Genomic DNA, 11884 nt, shown 5'->3' with positions numbered 1-11884 from the left:
TTGGGAGGGGGTCTCTCTGACGGAAGATACCCTCCGGGGATCTTTCACTTAGAGTGTAATAAAACTATAATTCTTGATACCTTATTTCAATTCCAATACCCTTCTGCTAATAACACCTTGATCCTTTGTGGCACTCAGGTCTAACTAACATCATCTGCCTGCTAGTTCGTCAGGAGTTTGCATGCTTGTGATCCTCTTCCCTGAGCTGGTGGTGATAAATGAAAAGAGTCCCTACCAATCCCGGTTGCGGATTCAAAAGCTGCCCAGCAGGATAAAAGGGCAATTCAAATATTGCCTCTCTTGGCTGTTGCAGAAATCACAGCAGCTGTTGGGCCTGGGACAGCTGGACTAGCCACTTTGCTAACTTTGTACTGTCAGCTTTCTTCCCATTTCATCCAGGACCTTCAACAGGCTCAGACAATGCTAACCCTACAAGGATAGATCGACTTGCTGGCAGCAGTAGTACTTCAAAACTGACGTGGATTGGATCTCCTCACAGCTAAAGAAGGTGGCCTTTGCATCTTCCTCCAGGACGAATGCTGTTTTTATGTCAACCAATCTGATATAGTAAAAGACAAAATCCAACAACTCTAGGCAGATCTACAAAAGCAAAGGGAACAGCTCTAGGCCTCTAGCTCTTGGACCTTCGAGAACCCCATATGGAAATGGATTCTGCCCTTCCTTACACCTCTTCTGCTCTTTCTTCTTTTGCTTTTTGCACCTTGCTTAATTAATTTCCTCTCTACATTCCTCCAACAACAAATGCAAAAATTCTCTAACCAAACCATCAATAAGTTACTCTTACAGGATTATCAAACTCTGCCCACAGAATCAGATGATAATGTCCCTCCAATTGAATGACAATACCCCTTGAGAGACCAAAGACTTAAAAATCAGTGGGTATTGTTTTAAAGCTCAAAGTCTGAAAGAAGGCTAGGTAGGTGGAAACATGTCCAGTAATGCCCTGAGGTGAAGAACTGGCCTTACTGCATTCTTTCCTCACCCTCTAATTATACAGTTGCTAGGAAACCAACCCATATGACCAGGCCAGATATGTTTGTAGTCTTGGCACCTAAAGTGGACCAATCATTTTCAAAAGTCAATTTCCCTTCCCTAATCATCTAATGCCAAAGCAAGTAAGTTTAAGTCACTGCTTGTGTTTTTGCCCCTTAAAACTCTGTACCCCTAGACCTCAGGGCCACATTCCGCTCCTGTTTCCACAGGAAGTTTGTGTCCTGTGTTTGAATGCATACACAATTTTAAAACCTCACGTATTTATGGTAAAGTCTATTTATTCCTGGCCTTTTGCGGTTCATGAACTGGGCATAACATTTTTAGGGACTCGTCCAGGATCCCAAGATTCCAGGAACCTGATCCAGAGGTTTTTATGCCGACAGTAAGTGTCTAAATGTCTCTGTGCAATGTCTGTGTTTGCATGCATTTTCTTTCCTTTATCCCAAAAATTCCTCAGGGCTCGGGGTGTCAGTATCCTGGCAGCAAGACATGATTATGACAGACATCCTGGGGATCACAGCTGCCGAAGTTCAGGGGACACCCCTAGCTTCATCAGTATTTTGGCAGGTAATTTGTCTAGTCTGTTTTGGTTTCTGTGTCTGTTGGAGTGAAATTGTTAGACCTTTGCCAGACACAGTTCCAACATGGTGACACATGACAACCTTGCAGGCCAGGCTCTAGAAAGGCTGGGGCAGGGCATAGCCCTGCTGCTGCGAGAGTGGAGCTGCTGCTGGGTCTGTCATGCGCCGGTTGTGCAAATAGTATGCCCACTCGACTCCAGGTGGCCAGCACTCATAAACCCAGGCTGCCTGGTCCAGCGAGCACTACCACCATGGTGGCTGGAGCCCCAGAGAGATAGCAGTGGCGGTGGCACACAGACATGATGCCTGTCCTGACCAGGATGAGAAGCCCAAGCAGCTGTGAGGGGTGGGAAGGGCAGCAGAAAGGAAGCACCGCTCAGATGTGCCTAGGGGAGGGGGAGCCGGCCCAAAGCTGCCTGCTCTTGGCGCCTCCCGGGGTGGCAGCGATGGCAAGGGTCTCTGTACAGTATTTATGTTTGGTCTACTTTCTGTTTTCTATTCTGAAAGGCCTCAAGGTGTCTATTTGTAGGAGTGGCGGCAAGTGACTGAGTGGACATACTTGAGAGTCACAGCTGTGGGGGTGAATAGAAAAAATCCCTGGCCCTGGGGTGGATGAGGAATCTCACCATCGGTTTTAGATCAAGTAAGAACAGTTTTTTCTGTTTAAATATATGGATGGCCATCATGTTTGTTTTTGACTGATCTTAAATGGTTAATATGCTCTGTATGTCCTGATTGTAGATTAAGAGTTATTGGGTATGTTTAAAGGTTAAATTCAAACTCTTGTTTAGAACATATATGTGTGCCTATGCATTTTTAGGTCTATAAAGGCATGTGTTTAAATAGCAACAATGTAAATTGCTACATGGAATGTGATGTGACTCTGCTATCTTGAGAATGCCATGTGGTGTGGGTCAGGAAAAAGAGAGAGAGAGATTACAGAACCTCCTAGTTGAAATGAATTTTGTCCATTATTCTAGTTCTGTTTTGACTAAGAAGACAAGTCTCATTTTAAATTGGTATTGGTTTTAGAGATTGGATTGTTTGCATTGGTGAATTTTGGTTTTAAAATCTGGTTTTGACTTTTAAAATTATGGTTATGCTTTGTGAACTTATTCCTAAAGAGGGTACTTTGTTTTGATATTGCAAAAACAGGTTTTGGAGCATGTTTAAATGTTTTAAGGGATGAAACATTTTAAAGTTTATCAGGCATTTTAAACAATGATCTTTGACAGTCTAAAAAAACTTGGAACAGTTTCTCAATCCTTTGGGGGAGTACTGTTATGCCAGGATCACGGGATCCTCAGAGACCACCAGAAAAAGACTCGATGCAAGAGCAAGAAAGCTTTATTACAAGAGCGATTGAACTTGGAATCCAAGTCTCACTGATACAGCAGTAGAGAAGTGGGACCCCAAACCCTGAGTGAGCAGAGTTTTTAGAGGGAAAGACTACAAGCAGGGAGTTTCCATGACAGCAAGCAGTGGGGGTTCATGCCTTGATGTCACAGGACTGGGTAAAAGCCATAGGGGTGAGGTGATCTTTTACATAATCATAATTGCCATTCTTCTAAACTACATCTGGAGCGTTGGGGAGAATTTTCCTAACTGATTCTCATTGATTATTGCCAGGGAGAATGTCTCTATTTTCTATCAAGTATTTATTCTGTGATATTTCCTGGAGGCTGTTGCTAGGAGAGTTAACTTTGTTTTCTGCTAAGTGCATATTCTATGATATTTCCTAGTACCTGAGTTCAGCTCCCAGTCAAGATGGCTCCTCATTTCAAAATAGAGTCACCCAGGCTAACTGGTTCCTCATTTCAAAATGGAGTCACCCAGGCTAACTTAAACTCTTCAAGGACAAAAACAAAACAAAACAAAACAAAACAAAACAAAACAAAACACCTTTGGTATTTATTTTATTAATTTTACTAAATGGAACCAAGCCATACTGTTTGAGCCAATTGAGAAAATTTCGGCTTTTACAGTGTATCATATGGAGAGCTGCTTGTTTGTTAAGTTGCTTTGTTTATCAAAAAACGAGTTTTCACTGTGGCCTTCACCTTGAGACAGAGAAAAGAGGAAGTTTCACTAAATTCCTTAAAACTTGTTCCAAGTTCCTTACAGTTTATTTATGTGACCTTGGACCATATCTACTACAGGGAAGTAATTTTAGAAAAATAGTTTGGCAGTTCCAGAACTTCTTTTTGTATTGATGTAACTTGTTTTTGCTTTGCCTATAAAAAAATAAATCATGGAATAAGCCCACACTGGACTCTGGCAGGATCATGTCAGGAAGGAAAGGATTTTGATGGGAGTTTTTATGCTGTCTGAAAAGCAAGAGACTGGAATATTAAAAAAAAATAGCTTGTCTAAAGTAAGAATGTCTGGTTAAATCAGAAGAATGAAGCTAGGAAAAGTAACCTGAAGATACATAGAATGTTATGAAAGGTAGTGTATGTATGGAAAGCCAGAGGGCATATGAATTACATTTGCTTTGGTTGTTCATACCTGCAAATATGTTTTGAGAAAGAACTGTAAAATATGTTGTTCTCATTTAAAAGGCTAGTGATTCTTCAATGCAAAATGTTTTCTTATGCTCTTTAAAAGGGAAAGAATTCTGCCCATAGGTTTGGTGTGGCCAGAATAGTTCACACGGTTTAAGATTGTTCTGTACTGTTCTGTTATGTAGTTGGTTCTAAACTTATTTGATCACAATGTTAGAACTTTTGGTTATGGAAAATTGTGAATGTTCCACAGAGCTTGCTGTACTGTGGAAAATAGCAATGCCATCAGCTACACCTAATGGCTATGTTTTATATTGTTAGCCATAGCCTGTGGCAACATGTCGCTAGCCACCATGTTGGTTCAGAGATTTTTGTTTAGGGCTACCAGCTGTGTTCAGTTTTCTGATTGGTGCTAAGTGCAAAGCTTTTTGCTCTTTAGTTTTAATGCAATGTGGTAGGATCAGCAAGATTTGCTGGCCCCTCTATGAACTGTATCTGATTAAAAATTTTGCTTTGATTGTATTATGGAAAGATATTTAGAGTTATGCTAGTGACTACAGTTGGTTACAATGTTGAACTTTACCTACTGTCTTTCTTCAGGTTTTTTTTTTTTTTTATTTTTTTGCCTAGGATGGGTAACTATGAAGTTTGCCTATGTAGATTTACTTGAAATATAGTCCTAAAACACACATCTAAGGTAACCACTGGGCAAGACTGCCCCAACTGGCCCACAGCTAGGGCCCAGCCTAAGCTGTGGACACCTGGAGAATCATTGTTTCACATTTCGGGAGGCAAGGTGAGGTCAATCTCTCATGTTCCTTTTTTCCACAGAAGCAGTCTTTTATCCTCTGTGCCTGGCTGGACTGCCTCTACTCATAATGCCATGAGACCACAGGAACTAGGGACAGTGCCTAGGTAATGGATTAACTAGTCATCTCTATCATTTTGATTGGTACATTTATTTAGCTTAAATTTATCCTTCTCAGGTCTCTGATCACATTGATGGCTAGGCTAAGTTAATGGTAGCTTTGCAGCTAAAGAGCAGACAATTAGATCCACTATTAGCTCATTGGTCACTTCATTAGCTAGTTAGAACTACTAGGTACTACATATCTTATTTAGAAAGGCAAACAGCTCTGCCTTGCTGTTCACAGGCTTCATGTTAGTTCCTGTGTATAGCTGAAAAGAAAGATATCGAGTTTATGTAGGGTCTGAGGATATAGGAGTTTAGGTTGTGAGAATCTAGAAAGTGTTGTTTGACAGTCTGGAAAAGTGTTTCCAAGTTAGTAAATGCAAGAAAGTTTGGAGGTCTAAGTAGGTGTTTTAAGGGATATGAATATGAGTTGTAATGATATAGAAAAATGATATAAGGCATATTAAAAATGGGAGATATTTTAGATTTCTCCCCCCATACTGCTGTGCTTATGTTGTTATAAGGTTTCAGAAGTTCAGAGTTCTGATAAGTTGATGGGACATTGACTGCTTACTATTCAGTCACAAGCTTGAGATTTTAACTTCCTTTAGTTGTTTTCTGAAGATAGACTTAAAGGTGCTTCTCATCATGCTAAAAACATTTGTTTAATGCGTATATCTGACCCAAAAACCATAGTTTTACTATGGTATTCTTAATATCTACCATTTCTGAGGCAGACTTTGACACAGGAATATCTTAAACATATTCCTTCTAGTTGCTTTGATTAAGGAAAGTTCAAGCATCCAGAGTTTAGCACTAAAGCCATTAATGTATTTCTGCCTAACTTTCCAGTGTGACATGGTGATGGGGGCTAAAAGTAGATGCTGAGTGTATGAAAAGTGGCCAAGCTACGTTGGTGGCTGATTACCAACAGCTGGGCCCACAGAAAAAGGGTTAAAGTTTCAGACTGTGGGCACACCTAAAATGTTTATAAAGGTTACAAAACAGCTAAGAAGAACTGATGCTCATCCAGTTGGGTGTAGTTTTACCTGTTACTCACAGAATGTTGTTTATATTAGGATTGCTGGTATGTTATTTTTCTGAGTTTTTTTAATATATTTCCTTTTGTAAACTAAAATTTCAGATGAGTTTCAGGGAATCAAAAAGTCATGAGACCTGGATCTGGCATAGCTCAAATGGACCCCAGATTAGTTTTTCTCTGGTCTTGGGATTCCTCACTTTTCCCATTTACTAGGCAAATTTTAACTTCTGTCTCTAGTATGAATTTGTCTCAGCAGATTTTCACCTGGTTGAATATTCTGGGATCACCTATGAACTGCAAGGTGAAATCTGGACTTTCTGGAAGCTGACATGATTGCTCCCTGTCTTTTCAGTTGGATCAACTAACCAGATGCTTCTGAGGACTACCCCATTGCCCAGCCTTTGACTGGCATTTCAGCCTTCCTAGCTTCTGATGCCAATGGTCCTATTGTCAATATGAAACAATTTCAGAAGAAGAGACCCTCAGCCCAAAATCCCATCTTGCAGGCTGAAATGTTAAGACAAAAGGGGCTCCCTGACAGTAGCTATTATCTTGGGAACCTGATTAGCTGGAGTAGGAACTAGTATTGCTTCCTGGAGAGATACTAGAGAGAAAAGATTCCAGAAGATGGTTTAAATCCTGGTATAATAGTACAATATAGGGCTTACTACCTTTATATCCACCCTGAAGGGATCCCTACTCATTTTGATTTTTAGCTTTGGTCCTTGTATTTTAAATCGCTTGATGGCTTTCATGAATAAATACTTGAAAGCAATATAGCTAATGGTACTCAGATTATAGAAAGGTAAATTTGAAGGACTGACTTCAGGGGTCATATCTGGAAGACCCAAGATTGGGTCTTTAAATGATCATGGGAAAGGGGGAATGAGGACCAAAGACTTAAAAATCAGTGGATATTGTTTTAAAGCTTAAAGCCTGAAGGAAGGCTAGCTAGGTGGAGACTTGTCTAGTAATGCCCTGAGGGGAAGAACTGGTCTTACTGCATTCTTTCCCCACCCTTTAATTATACAGTTGCTAGGAAACCAGCCCATATGACCAGGCCAGATCGGTTTGTGGTCTTGATGCCTAAAGTGGAACAATCATTTTAAAAGTCAATTTCCTTTACCCAATCATGTAATGCCAAAGCAAGTAAGTCACTGCTTGCATTTTTTTCCCCTTAAAAAACTTTGTACCCCTAGACCTCAGGGCTGCAATTCCTCTCCTGTTTCCACAGGAGGTTTGTGTCCTGTGTTTGAATGAGGATACAATTAAAAAACCTCATATATTTATGGTGGAGTCTATTTATTCCTGGTCTTTTGGGGTTCATGAACTGGGCATAACACCCTAATCAGCAGGAAGTAGGTTAAAGAGCAAAGGTTGCCCCTATGCCCTCCCCACCACCACCCTTTCCTAGCTCCTCACTTTTTCATAAAATAAAAAGGGAGGACTGTTGGGATCTATAAGCAGGCATCTCTATGGCCAGCCCCAAGGGACCTGACAAACCAAATATCAGGCATCTGTGAAGCCACCTATAGATCACCTGGAACCACCTGTGCATGCTCTGGGTCTCCTTATAAGGACTCAAAGCTCCTCCTCTCTCTTTCTCTCCTGCCTTGCAGAGAGATGGTCTCTGTGAACCCTTTCCCCTTTTCTTTCCGCTTCTCTTCCTTCTTCCCTTTTCTTTTCCCTTCCCCCATTCCTTAATAAACCTCCCAAGTGGAACCAGTTGCGTGGCATGATTTGTGAACCTGCCGTGTAACTCTGTTGCACAATCCTAACAAAAGGATCAGCCATGAGTCACATGTTCATTAAAACCAAAACCAAAACCAAAAAAAATAACAAAAAACAAAACACACTGACTTTGACCTGTTGAGCTGTAACAGCTCCAGATATGCCTGAGGTCATGGTTTGGAGGTGGCAGATGACAGTATTATACCTTGATCTTTTCGAGGAAATGGTATCTGCCCTAGGGACAAGAGTAGAACTGATCTGACCAGGAGCTGCCCAGCAGCGGCTGCAGCTGCATGCAGTATGATGTGTTCTTCCTGCCTGACGGCACTAGAGCTTCTGTGGCAGTGGCATGTATGACTGTTGGCATTACACGTGCTGACTCCTCCCAGCTTTCTCTATTGGTTAGCAGGCAACGTTCAGGTTCAGGTGCATCCGCTGTTCACTGCGCCTGCCCTCACCTGCTTGCTCTGCCCTTTCTCCGCAAAAGGGGGCGGCAGTGGGCATACACTGAGCCTTTCCCTTTTGATAGACTTTAGGTTGCCTTTCCAAGCCTCAAAGTAGCTGGTGTCTAGCTGAACTTCGACTTTGGAGCCAGTTACATTAGCAATACTCCTGGGCGTGGATTTACGAGGATGAAATCTTGGTCAATGGAAACCTGTGCAATGATCATATCTGAAGCCTTCACGTACAGATTAAGGTTGTTCTGGAGACCAACTTCCTTCCTCTTTGCCTGCTTCCTACCCCCTGCATTTCCTTCCTGTCTGCATCCTCTCCCCTGCTTGCCCTCCCTGCCTTTCCTTCCTTCCTGCCCTGCCCACCCCCTTCCCTGCCTGTCTGCCCTGCTCCTAGTGGGTCTCCTTTCCTTTCTGCCTCCTCCCAAAAATTTCTCCTTCTTTTCTTTTTTTTTTTTTTTTTGATTCAATGCTGGGGATTAAACATAGAGCCTTGAACATGCTGGGCAAGTATGTCTATTGTTTGCATTGACACAAAGTCTTACTAAATTACTCAAGCTGTCCTTAAACTCCCTTTCTGTATAGGCTCATTTTCATTTTGTGATCCTCTTGCCTTAGTCTCTCAAATAGTTGGGATTACAGATCTGCACCATGAAACCTGGCTCTAACTCTCTTGGAATGATGACATATGGTAGAATTCAGAACCTTCAGTCTTTGACTGCAGCTGAAGCAAGAAACTCATACATTTTTTTAAGTGGTGTAACTTATTTATGTCTTCAGGAATATTACCTTCCTTTATAAATTCTTATCTGCCATCAGCTATCCATGAGCAATCAAAGTACTTGGCTTTTGTAGACCAAGATAATTATCTCCAGCCAAGGGAACCTGAAGCCTATTCTTGGCATATTCAGGAATTCTAACTTGCAAGAGTAATGTCATGTCCACAGGGAGGTTATGAAGTGTATTTTCTAGAGGTCAAATTCAAGAGGATCATCCAGACTATAAACTTATACAAAACTTTATGTACACGTCAACACCAGCTGCCAAAATGCAACTCAACTGTCACTGAGAGCCACATGTCCTCTCCCTGTGCATGTGCTGGGTCACCTTGTAAGAGGACCAGTTCCCTTCCCCTCCCCACTCTCGCTTTCCCACCACCCTCACCCAGAAATGTCCCTAATAAACTTCCCATGTGAGACCTGCTTCATGGTGTAACTTTATGGATTACTCCTCATAGCTCTGCTGCCTAAATCCCAACATTTGGTGCTTCAGCGGCTCCATAGGCTCTCTGGGTGCCCAGTGCTCTCCTTCATGGGTTGAAGCCACACCGCTGGGACTCTATTCCCGGTCTTCTTCATGGTCATTGTAAATGACTCCCTTTATCCAAGAAACTGACCACAGATTGTCCAGTACCTCTCTGGTTCACTGGGGCCTGTACCCCCATCCAAACACCTTCCCCTCGGTGAATAATCTCTCATCTACTGGCACGGTTTTTCATTTCCTTTTCTGAAGAGTAAAAAAATCCTAGTATTAGCTGAAAATGTGTTGCTCTGATGTCTGCCATGTCCCTGGTAAAGCTCGTGACGACCTGCTCTGCCAGCTTGTGCCATCTCATCTCTGGGGCCCTGTATCCTGGGGGAAACCTTCGGGTCTGGTTGAACTAATTTACTTCCCCTGAATACCTTCCTTTTTCCTCCTTGCCTGCCCTTCAAATGAGGCAAGCTTTAGGCTCCTCTCATGAAACCCTTTTTAAACCTATTACCAAGCCCTTTCAAAGGCTCCAACAGGCCAGCCTTTAGTCCCCGGCCTTACATTTCCCAGACTTAACCCATCCCTTCTTCCTCTCTGTAATAGTGAAAGAGGGATATGCTCTGCAGCCCTGGTTCACCAACTGGAACCTTCCTTTGCACCTGTAGCATATCTGTCAGAAAAATTAGACCTGACCACCCAGGGATGGGCACCCAGGATGCATGCTTTAGCAGCTGCTGAGCTCTTTATTAGCAAATCCAAACAATGAACTTTTGGTTCACCTTCTACTGTCATCTCTTCTCACAACCTATCTCACCTCCTAAAGTACAAAGGCTTACAACCTCTCCCTCCCTCCAGGGTTCTTTCTCTCCAAGTGGTGCTAGTAGAAGACTCTATGCTTACTTTCTATTCATGCCCACCTCTTAACATTTCAAACGTTCTTCCCTAAACTAACACTAACCACTCCCCATCTCATTTTAGCATTGAAATTTTAAAGGAACTATTGCCCCACCCCTCACACATATAGGAGGGCACATTACTCTGGCCCATCTATACCTAATACACAGATGGCAGCTCCTTTGTACACAAGGGAGCCCAACAAGCTGGCTATGCTACAGTGTTCAATACCGCGGTGGTTGAGGCACAGGGCCTACCTCCCTACACCAACAATCAGCAGCCCGAACTAATAGTGCTTACCTGCACCATCCAGTCGGCATAAGGACACTCCCTAAATATCTATACAGACTCTATATATGCTTTCCATAGTTGACATATGTGGTGTTGATGTAATGCCAGGTTCACAGGACCCTCAGAGGCCACCAGGAAATGACTCGATGCAATAGCAAGAGAGCTTTATTATGAGAGTGATCAAACTCAGGACCCAAGTCTCACTGACACAGCAGTAGAGAAGTGGGACCCCAAGCTCTGAGTGAGCAGGATTTTTAAAGGGAAAGTTTGTGAGCAGGGGTTTCCACAGCAGCAAGCATGGGGGCACATGTTTCTATGATAGCAAACGGGGGGGGGGCATATGCCTTGACATAAAAGTTAGAGGGGCGAGGTGACCTTCTCTGAGGCACAATTGCCTAACACATATGCCTCTCTGAGGCACAATTGCCTAAGACATATGATCACAATGGCTATTCTTTTAAATGATATCTGAAACATTGGGGAGAATTTTCCCACCCAATTCTCAACTGATTCTGATTGATTATTGCCAGGGAGATTGTCTCTATTTTCTATGAATTACTTATTCTGTGATATTTTCTGGAGGCTGTTGCTAGGAGAGTTAACTCTGTTCTCTGCCAAGTGTACATACTGTGATATTTTCTGGTACCTGAATTCATCTCCCAGTCAAGATGACTCTTTATTTTAAAATGGAGTTATACCCAGGCTAACAAACTCTTCATTGACATATGTGGCCAGCATGGTGCAAAATGCCTTGTGGTATGGGAAAATCCTAAATTCATTTTTGTAATCTCCCCTTGTACCATCAACATTGACTTAACTCCATTAAAACTAGAGACCTATTGGAACCTGATCCCCAAATTGGTTTTTCAGTCTATTGGGCCATCTGGACTTTGCAGTGACATCATTTAGTATCCACAGAAGAGTGGTGGTTCCTCTTATAACAAATTGTGGATCTTCATATTGATAATTCTGCCATTTTCATTTCATTTCCTGAAAGTCAGGGTTAGTTTGTGAAATGTTGTTGAACACACCCTTAATGTAAATCCTCATTCTAAGCTACTTCCCTCTTTTCAGAGCATTGAATGAAGTTTTCATTGCATTTTATGGTGCCTTCTGATTTTGGTAGTCTATACAAGAAGGGAGTTTGCAAGTTCTTGTATGCTGTTAATGACTGCTTGCCCATGTCCTGCCTGAAATACCATGACTGTTTA

The 11884-nt window shown here is 42.2% G+C and overlaps 1 protein-coding gene and 1 long non-coding RNA gene across 2 annotated transcripts in view; one reads left to right on the top strand and one right to left on the bottom strand.

Moving 5' to 3' along the window:
• Nucleotides 1-11884, bottom strand: part of LOC129687587 (uncharacterized) — a 75827-nt gene that overhangs the window by 14951 nt on the left and 48992 nt on the right. The window lies entirely within an intron of this gene.
• LOC129687705 (uncharacterized) lies at nt 1798-7338 on the top strand. Its single transcript, XR_008721811.1, has 3 exons — nt 1798-2238; nt 4931-5014; nt 6407-7338. It is a non-coding gene; the product is annotated as an uncharacterized LOC129687705 (long non-coding RNA).

This window comes from Psammomys obesus, unplaced genomic scaffold, assembly GCF_907164565.1.
Source record: "Psammomys obesus unplaced genomic scaffold, mPsaObe1.curated_primary_1811, whole genome shotgun sequence".
Classification (NCBI taxonomy): domain Eukaryota; kingdom Metazoa; phylum Chordata; class Mammalia; order Rodentia; family Muridae; genus Psammomys; species Psammomys obesus.
Note: the sequence above shows the minus strand (reverse complement) of the source record. Positions and strands in the feature narration are given on the sequence as shown.